Genomic DNA, 9,219 nt, shown 5'->3' with positions numbered 1-9,219 from the left:
CCCCTGGAACTGTACTTGATTATCTTTTTCTTGGTAGTTATTTTTGTCTGATTTGTAGGTTCATTATATTGTAAGCCCTTTTTTTTTTTCCTGTACAGTTTATATAAATTTAGCCCTTGTTATGTCCTTCCTTTCTTTCTTCCTTCCTTTTTCATACATGCATTCCTTTCTTCCTTCCATCATTCTCTCATCCATTTAGTCATACATTCATTTCTTTCTTTTTACCTTCCTTAATTTCTTCCTCCCTTCCTTTCTTCCTTCCTTCCTTCATTCATTCATTCACTCAGTATTATTTTCTTTCCTTCCTTCCTTCCTTTCTTTGCTTCCTTCTGTTCCTTCCTTCCTTCTTCATTTTTTCTTCCTTCCTCCATTCTTCTTCATCTTTCCGTAAAAAAAAGGGTAATAATAATAATAATAATAATAATAATAATAATAATAATAATAATAATAATAATAATAATAATAATAATAATAATAATAACTATACGCATAGCACTCGGAGAGTGCACACCTCCGCCAAAGATCGTCCTGAAAATTGGGATGGGCATCAACTGTGATCCTATGCATCATGTGGAAGCATTTGTTTCGAAATTTGATGAAACTCAATTTTTTTGGAAATTTTGACCTTGGGCAAACTTTTCGAGGTCAAGGTCAAAGGTCAAGGTCAAGGCCATGCAAGATGCGTCTTTCCATGAGCTAAAATATGAACCAAGTCTGAAGTCTCTACGATGAAGAGAGCCGAAGTTATGGCCAAAATTATGTTTTGTGCGACCTTGACCTTTGACCTTTGATATAAAAAATTAATGGGTTCTATTCTGGATGCAAGGTGCATCGTATGAAAACATGCATTTGTTTCGAAATTTGACGAAATTCTTTTTTCTTTTTTTTAAACTTTGAATTTGGGCGAACTTTTCGAGGTCAAGGTCAAAGGTCAAGATGAAGGCTATGCAAGGTGCGTCTTTCCATGAGCTAAAATATGAACCAAGTCTGAAGTCTCTAAAATGACGAGAACCGAAGTTATGGCCAAAATGACTTTTTGTGCGACCTTGCCCTTGACCTTTGACCTTTGACATCAAATATTTAATGGGTTTTATTCTGGATGGACATGAAGCTTCCCTGAAAAATTGGTTGAGATATCCACAAAATTGTGCAAAGGAGACTGTTCACGAACAAACAAACAAACAAATAAATAGACATACTGACCGGACCGAAAATATAACCTCCTCCAACTTCGTTGGCGGAGGTAATAATAATAATAATAATAATAATAATAATAATAATAATAATAATAACAACAACAACAAGGTATATACCCGGGTAAACAAACACTATTCCCTCAGCTTCAAAACGACAACGAGCCCAGTTCAAGATTTAGCCCCCTAAGTCAATGTTGCATGGCGTGAGCGGACGGCCTAACAACACAGGGGCTCAAAGATTCACGATACAGGTTAATTAATCATGTTCTACCTGCACAGGAGAGGAGGAGGAGCCGGACTAAATACTATTGGCGAGTGATGTGTTTATATTCTGATTTTTATTTTAGTTTACTTATTCATATACGTTTTTTTTTTTTAACTTTTTGCTACCGCTCAAATGAAGTTTTTCAATACGAAGAGTCCGACAAGAGGTTAGCATCGTTTTATATTTTAAGGCTTTGAATATTCCGTCATTTATGTATTTGTAATGAGTATATAATGAAGTTACTTAATACTCTCACTAAACACACACACACACACACACACACACACACACACACACACACACACACACACAGTTTTCATCTTTCTACAATTTATCACGAAAGTTACGCAAAATATAATTATTCTCCAAAGTGAATTACAATCGTGTGTTAATTGTTTTCCAAGGAGATAGATGAAGCTCTCCGTCTCTTCTTCTTTTTTTCTTCTTGTTCTTATTCTTCTCTTCCTTCCTTTCTCTCTTTTTTGTTTTCTTTCTTTCTATCTTTCTTTCTTTCTTCCTTTCATCCTTCCTTCCTTCCCTTTTTTTCTTTCTTCCTTCCTTTCTTTCTTTCTTTCCGTCTTTATCTTAATTTCTTGTTTTTATTTTTTTTCTTCCTTCCCTCCTTCCCACCTTCTTTCCTTCCTTCCTACCTATCTTCCTTCCTTCCTTCCTTCCTATCTTCCTTCCTTCCTTCCTTCCTATCTTCCTTCCTTCCTATTTTCCTTCCTTCCTTCCTCCCTCAACAGTCACACAGGTGAGGGGCACTGAGGTAGCGGTCAGGTCACCAGACCCCCAACAAGTGAGGGGCATTGAGGTAGCGGCCAGGTCAACAGCCACACAGGTGGGTGGTGAGGTAGAGGTAGTTGTAGATAGTCGGGTCTGACGCACTATTCCAGAGAAACGACAGTTGATATATGGCGCACACTCGGCGAATAAATTAAACATCTATGTAAATGCCCGTAGCATTATTCAGAAGCGTAGCCACTTGTTAATTCATGCAATTACTGAAAAACCCGACTTCATTTTGATCACAGAAACAAGGAAAAGATCTTGGTGTCATTATCAGTAACACTCTTAAAATGAGTGATCAATGTTCTGCGGCGAGTAAAAATGCCAATATGATGCTTGGATTAATCTCAAGAAACTTTGATTATAAATCACCCGAACTTATGAAGAGATTATATCTAGCATTTGTAAGACCACACCTAGAATACGCCGTTCAGTTCTGGTCACCGAATTATATCAAAGATCAAGTTTTGCTAGAAAGGATACAGCGACGAGCAACCAAACAAATTCCAGCGCTCCGTAACTTGACGTATGACGAGCGTTTAAAGCGTTTAGATATGTTTTCTTTAGAGAAGCGAAGAGTATGAGGGGACTTAATTGAAGGGTTCAAAATCCTTAATAGATTCGACAACATTAACCCAGATAGTCTATTTCAGAGAGACACCAACACAATAACACGCAGCAACGGTATGAAGTTAAAGGGAAACCGATGTAACAGATTGGCGCGCAGAAGTTATTTCAATAATAGAGTCGTCGATCACTGGAACAGACTCCCATCGTCAGTAGTTAGCGCACAGAGTATTAATAGCTTCAAGTCTTCATTGGATAAGTATTTCAGGGATATAAGATTTTACTGACCCTTTTTCATGTTTCAGGCAGTGAGGTGTGGGAACAGTAAGGTTAACAGGATACTGGAGCGTACCCCTGTACCGAAGGTAAACGAGGATCAAGCCTCTACCGGTAACCCCTGAAACTACATATCACCCCATCGTGAGCAGTCCAGTTTAATACTAGCTTTTATTTATTTTTTTATTTTTTTATTTTTTTTTATGATTCAGCTACATACAGTGTTTACTGACCCTTTTTCGTTTGTCTCAGGCAGCCTGCAGCACGAGTACAACCTGGAGACATTAGTTTCCCCCACAGCTTAGGTCACCAGTAGTGTAAGTTAAGGGTAGTAATTTCCCCTTATTTCTCTCTTTACTGTAAAATTTCCATGTCCCTTTCTTCCTTAAAGGCACATAGTGTTCTCTTCTAACTATTTCCTGCCGGCACGTTGCCGGAGGGAGAGGTGGGTGGGGAGGAGCCTTCATCTATTCTATCCTGTCCTACCACACACGTAGTTTACTAGTAGTAGCGGTAGTAAACAGACACCCTCGCCATAGACCGACAGGTCTTCTGGTGTCTGTTCTTCCTATGTATTCTATGTATTCCCTCCCTTCCTTCCTCCTCCTCCTCCACTGCAGCGTTACAGACACGTCACACACTCACTTCACCGACACGTTCATCTGCATCTTCACCCGACGTTTTAATCTTTCCATCGCACGACACACCATCGGACGCGCCACATTATGCACCAGATGCCCCCTCACAGGCTCTCACACACACCTCCGTGCCGGCAGCTCTTCTTCGGGACAATCTACTCGTGCGATTAGTAATTAAGATTTGGGGAAGGTATTCTGCGCCGCTAATTCCAAGGTGTCTTGCCTGTCTCTTTTGCAAGCTCATTAAACCTCTCTTCTTCTTAGGTTTGCGTGAGTGAGGTGTGATTGCTTGTATTAAGTTGGTTTATCATTATTGTCATCGTTGTTGTTGTTGTTATTATTATTATTATTATTATTATTATTATTATTATTACGGGTAGTCATTTGGTGCCTCATAACATAACAACATATATTTCGGGCTTCTCAACGGCCACTATTTTTTTTTTAGTTGGTGCCAAAGAAAAAATATAAATAAAGAACTAATTAAACTTATGACGTAGACACTTAAGCAGTTACCTACTCTTCATAGGATTGACGTTGATGTTAATAGTGGTAACTAAACAATAAACTATATGAGCAAACACACACACACACACACACACACACACACACACACACACACACACACACACACACACACACACAAACACACACACACACACACACACACACACACACACACACACACACACAGGTGACCGTGAATCATTAACAGACACTCAACCCTCGACGAATGGCTGCTGATGGTGATGGTGGTGGAGGGCGTCACGCGGCGGAAATGCACCTGTCCCTCCCTTCCAACCTACCTGTGATGCTTCCCCATGCGTCGGGCTACGTGGCGGAAGTTTCAACAGTTTATATTTTTTTACAGTAAAGGAGGCAGCTCAAGGGCAAAAAAGAAAGTGAGGAACGAAAAAAGGCCCGCTAGTCGCTGCTCCTATAAAAGAGAGAAGTAAGGAGTGGCCAAAAGAGAGGTCAGTTTCGTGTGGAGAGGTGTCTCGATATACTCTATTAAGGTTGCTGTTTCTGTCTGTCTTTCTTTTCGTCTCCTTTTGTCTGTCTGTGTTTCCCTTCTGACTCTTAACCGACGAAGGCATTTCCGTTATTCACCACCTAAGCCATTTACCGCCTAATAAAACCCACCTAATAAACCACCTAGTAAAACAATAGAGCTTGGTCCAATACAGAAGTGAGATTACGGAACTGCAAATATGAATGGCATGCAGAGAAAGAAGAAGAAGAAGAAGCGTAACAGTTCAATCATTATTACTTTATTTTTTCAAGTTTTTTTTCACATGTACCGTACTTGTTTTTTTTCTTCTACTCTGCTAACGCTGGTAAGTCTGTTCTATCACCACCATCACCACCATCACCACCACCATCACCACCACCACCACCACCATCACCAACACCATCACCTCCACAAGAGCCTAAACCTAAAACCTAAACTTCTATTTTCTTTGTCTGACTTCCACGCAGCATTTATCAACTTCTTGCACCAAACACACATACACACACACACACACACACACACACACACACACACGAAGACAAAGGAGACATACAAACTTGAGCACACAGCAACTCCGGGCAACCATATTTCGCAAGTTTGTCACTCTCGGGATGGGAAATGCAGGCACAGAGGAAGAGACGGAAGAGGTGGAGCACAAGACAGAATAAAGTGGAAGAGGAGGAGGAGGAGGAGGAGGATAGGCAGAACCAGTAGTATTAGTAAGAGAAGAAAAAAAAGAGAGGAAAATTTAAGAGCAATGCAAAAGAAAGAAAGAGCAAAAGGATGAGCAGGAACCGGAAGAGGAAGAAGAGGAAGAGAAGGAGGAATAAACAGCAATGTACTGGGAAGAAGGGGCGAGGAAATGAATTTTAGCTTCGTAGGAGGAAGATGAACACATAATTGTAGAGGAGGCAGAGAGGGAAGGGAATGAGGAGGAAGGAAGGAAAGGGAGGGAGAGAGAGAGCGAGGGTGGAAATGGTAAAAGGGAGAGAGGAAAAAGAATAAACGAGAGACATAGAGAGAATTACCTCGCCGTGCAACTGAGAAGCAAAAGGAGGAGAGGCAGGAGAAGGGAAGGGAAGGGAAGGGAAGGGAAGGGAAGGAAAGGTATGGCAATGGAAAGAAAAGTAAGAGAAGGAAAGGTAAAAGAAGGAAAGCGAAGAAAAGGAAAGGGAAGGGAAGGGAAGGGAAAGGAAGGGAAGGGAAGGTATGGCAATGGAAAGAAAAGTAAGAGAAGGAAAGGTAAAAGAGGGAAAGCGAAGAAAAGGAAAGGGAAGGGAAGGGAAAGGAAGGGAAGGCAAGGTAGGGCAATGGAAAGAAACGTAAGAGAAGGAAAGGTAAAAGAGGGAAAGCGAAGAAAAGGAAAGGGAAGGGAAGGGAAGGAGAGGCAACAGAAGCCAAGGTAGGGCAGCAAGAGAACGAAGGGTAAGAGTAGGAAAGGAAAGGAAAGGTAAGGCAAGGGAAGACTTGGGGGCTTGACTTAACAGGGCAGCTACCTGAGGTGACTTTACCTGGCGCTGTGCTACAAACGCTGCCGCCCTACAGGTTACTCAGGTTAATTAGCCAACCCTCCCTGCTGGATGTAAGGGTCGCGGAGTGGCGGTGGCGGTGGTGGTGGGTGGAGAATGTGGTAGTGGTGGGAGGGAAGTGGTGGTTGCCATGGCAGAGGAAACAAGGTGGATAAAGTAATGAGAAGTGGGAGGAGGAGGAGGAGGAGGAGGAGGAGGAGGAGGAGGAGGAGTGGAAAAAAAAAATGAAGCCACTGAAGATACACAAGAAAAAGAAAAAGAAAAAAGAAAAAAGAACAGGAAAAATATAAAGTAGTATTAGAAGAAGAAAAAGAAGAAATAGAAGAACAAACGGTAGAGAAAGTAAATACAAACAAGAGGAAAGAAGTAAGGAATAAAAAGAAAAAGAAGAGGAGGAGGGAAAGAAGAAAACTCAACACTAACTAACAAAACACAGACCACGTACTTATACCTCATTCAACACACAAACAAAACAAACAAATAAATGAAAGAGAGGGGAGAGCCGGAGCATCGGGAGAGGAGAAAACTAGATATATAATAAGACCCGGGGAGGGGAAGTGGGGGAAGGGCCGGAGAAAAAAAAAGGGGAGGAGCCTGTGTGTCAAGTTAGTCTGAACGGAGCCGTTGCCGAGAGTGTGGGCTGAGAAGGTGAAAGAGGAGGAGGAGGAGGAGGAGGAGGAGGAGGGGGCGTCTCTTACCAACGAGGATCGACAGCTCTTCAAGTGGCGACAAGGTGAGAGAGGAGTGGAGTATGAGGAGTATGAGGAGGAGGAGGAGGAGGAGGAGGAGGAGGAGACAAAGATGAATAAATAAAAGGAGGCTGAAGAAGAGGGTGGTGGTGGTGGTGGTGGTGGTAATAAAAAATGAAGAGAGGTGATGGAGGAGAAAGAGGAGGAGGAGGAGGAAGAGGAGGAGCGAAAAAGAAGAAACGGCAGAAAAGAAGATAAAAAAAATATATAATGATAATGGTGAAAATGATGATGATAATGATGACGATAGAAAAAGAGGAGAGTAAAGAAAAAAAAAGAGGTAGAGGATAAAAGATGGAAAATTAAATGGACTCCGAGAAAGACAATCACATTTAGCATGGCTGGATGAGTGGGGATATATTATTCTCTCTCTCTCTCTCTCTCTCTCTCTCTCTCTCTCTCTCTCTCTCTCTCTCTCTCTCTCTCTCTCTCTCTCTCTCTCTCAAGTGCCGGGTGAAAAGAGACGTCGATTGTGAATGAGGGAGGGAAGGGAGGAACGAAGGGAGGGAGGAGGGAAGGAAGGAGAGAGGGGGGAAGAAGGAGGGAGGGACAAAGGAGAGGGCGAGAGGGACAAAGAGTGGAGAGAGCCGAAGAGAGAATAGATGAATTAAACCAAAGAGGAGGAGGAGGAGGAGGAGGAGGAGGGGGTGAAAGAGGACGAAGAAGACATAAAAAGAAATACAATATGAGCCAAGGGGATGGAGAGAAAAAAAAAGTCACCAACGAACGACAGATACGAAGGAAGGAAGGAAGGAAGGAAGAGGAGAGGGAAGAAGGGAGATGAATGATTCGAGGGAGAGGAACACAGCGGGAGGAAAGTAGGGAAGGAGAGAGAGAGAGAGAGAGAGAGAGAGAGAGAGAGAGAGAGAGAGAGAGAGAGGATAAACGAGAGGAACTGATGAATGACAAGCAACTTAGGAAGGGGCTAAATGAAGATGGAGTGTTAGGGTCTGGTGAAGAGGAGGAGGAGGATCGAAGGACGGAAGGAGGAGGAGGAGACGAAGAAAAAGTGGAAAGGAAGGAAGGAAGGAAGGAAGGAAGGAGCAACGGACGAAAGATGGAAGAACAGGGAAGGAAGAGAGAGAGAGAGAGAGAGAGAGAGAGAGAGAGAGAGAGAGAGAGAGAGAGAGAGAGAGAGAGAGAGAGAGAGAGAGAGAGAGAGAGAGAGAGAGAGAGAGAGAGAGAGAGAGAGAGAGAGAGAGAGAGAGAGAGAGAGATAGAGAGAGAGAGAGAGAGAGGTAGAGAGAGAGAGAGAGTGGGAGAGAGAGAGAGAGAGAATACTATACAAACACAGATCAAGATGACAAACAAACACACACACACACACACACACACACACACACACACACACACACACACACACACACACACACACACACACAGAGAAACAGCCACATAACTTCACCAATTTCACACACACACACACACACACACACACACACACACACACACACACACACACACACACACACACACACACACAGAAGTCGTCATACAGAGTTAATTACGGACTTAATCACCAGGGGGCCAATTTACCCCAAAGAAAGGGAGGAGACGAAGGGAAGAGGGGGGGAGGAGGAGGAGAAGGAGGAGGAGGAGGAGAAGGAGAAAAGGCAAGACGGAGCAGAAAACGGAGAGGTTAATTTAAAGAAACTGGAGGGAGGGAACGTAAGAGGGAGAGGGAGAGAAGTAAGGGAGAGAGGGAGGTAGAGGGTGGTACAACAGAGTTTCTTTTCTATTTAATTATATAGAGTGGTGGTGATGGTGATGATGGTGATGGTGGTGTGGTGTTTATAGCTCTTGTCATTTTTGTTGTTTTGTTTTGGTGGTGGTGCTGGTAGTAGTAGTAGCAGTAACAGGAGAAGTAGTAGTAGAAGTAGCAGTAATAGTGAGATGTAATTCCTGTTGTTGTTGTAATTGTTATTGTTACTCTTGTGGTACTATAATCTTGCTTGTTATTTATTACTTTAGCTCTCATTGTTATTATGATACTATTGATAATGATGATGATTATGATGATGATGATGGAGAAGACAGACAAAAAAACAGACACACGATTAAGTTAATTTAAAAGGATGACTGAAAGCGCCCCACTAAACACCCACACCACACCCCTCCCCCTTAAGCTGGCGTCACACTGGACCCAAATCTGGCGAGCACGAGTTTTTGCTGGCAGCTTCTGCTCGCGAGCAAGTCAC

The 9,219-nt window shown here is 42.6% G+C and overlaps 1 protein-coding gene across 1 annotated transcript in view; it reads right to left on the bottom strand.

Annotated features, from left to right (window-relative positions):
* Nucleotides 1–9,219, bottom strand: part of LOC127005710 (uncharacterized) — a 159,497-nt gene that overhangs the window by 117,330 nt on the left and 32,948 nt on the right. The gene's annotated exons all lie outside the window — the stretch shown is intronic.

Source organism: Eriocheir sinensis, chromosome 3 (assembly GCF_024679095.1).
Source record: "Eriocheir sinensis breed Jianghai 21 chromosome 3, ASM2467909v1, whole genome shotgun sequence".
NCBI classification, from domain to species: Eukaryota; Metazoa; Arthropoda; class Malacostraca; order Decapoda; family Varunidae; genus Eriocheir; species Eriocheir sinensis.
Note: the sequence above shows the minus strand (reverse complement) of the source record. Positions and strands in the feature narration are given on the sequence as shown.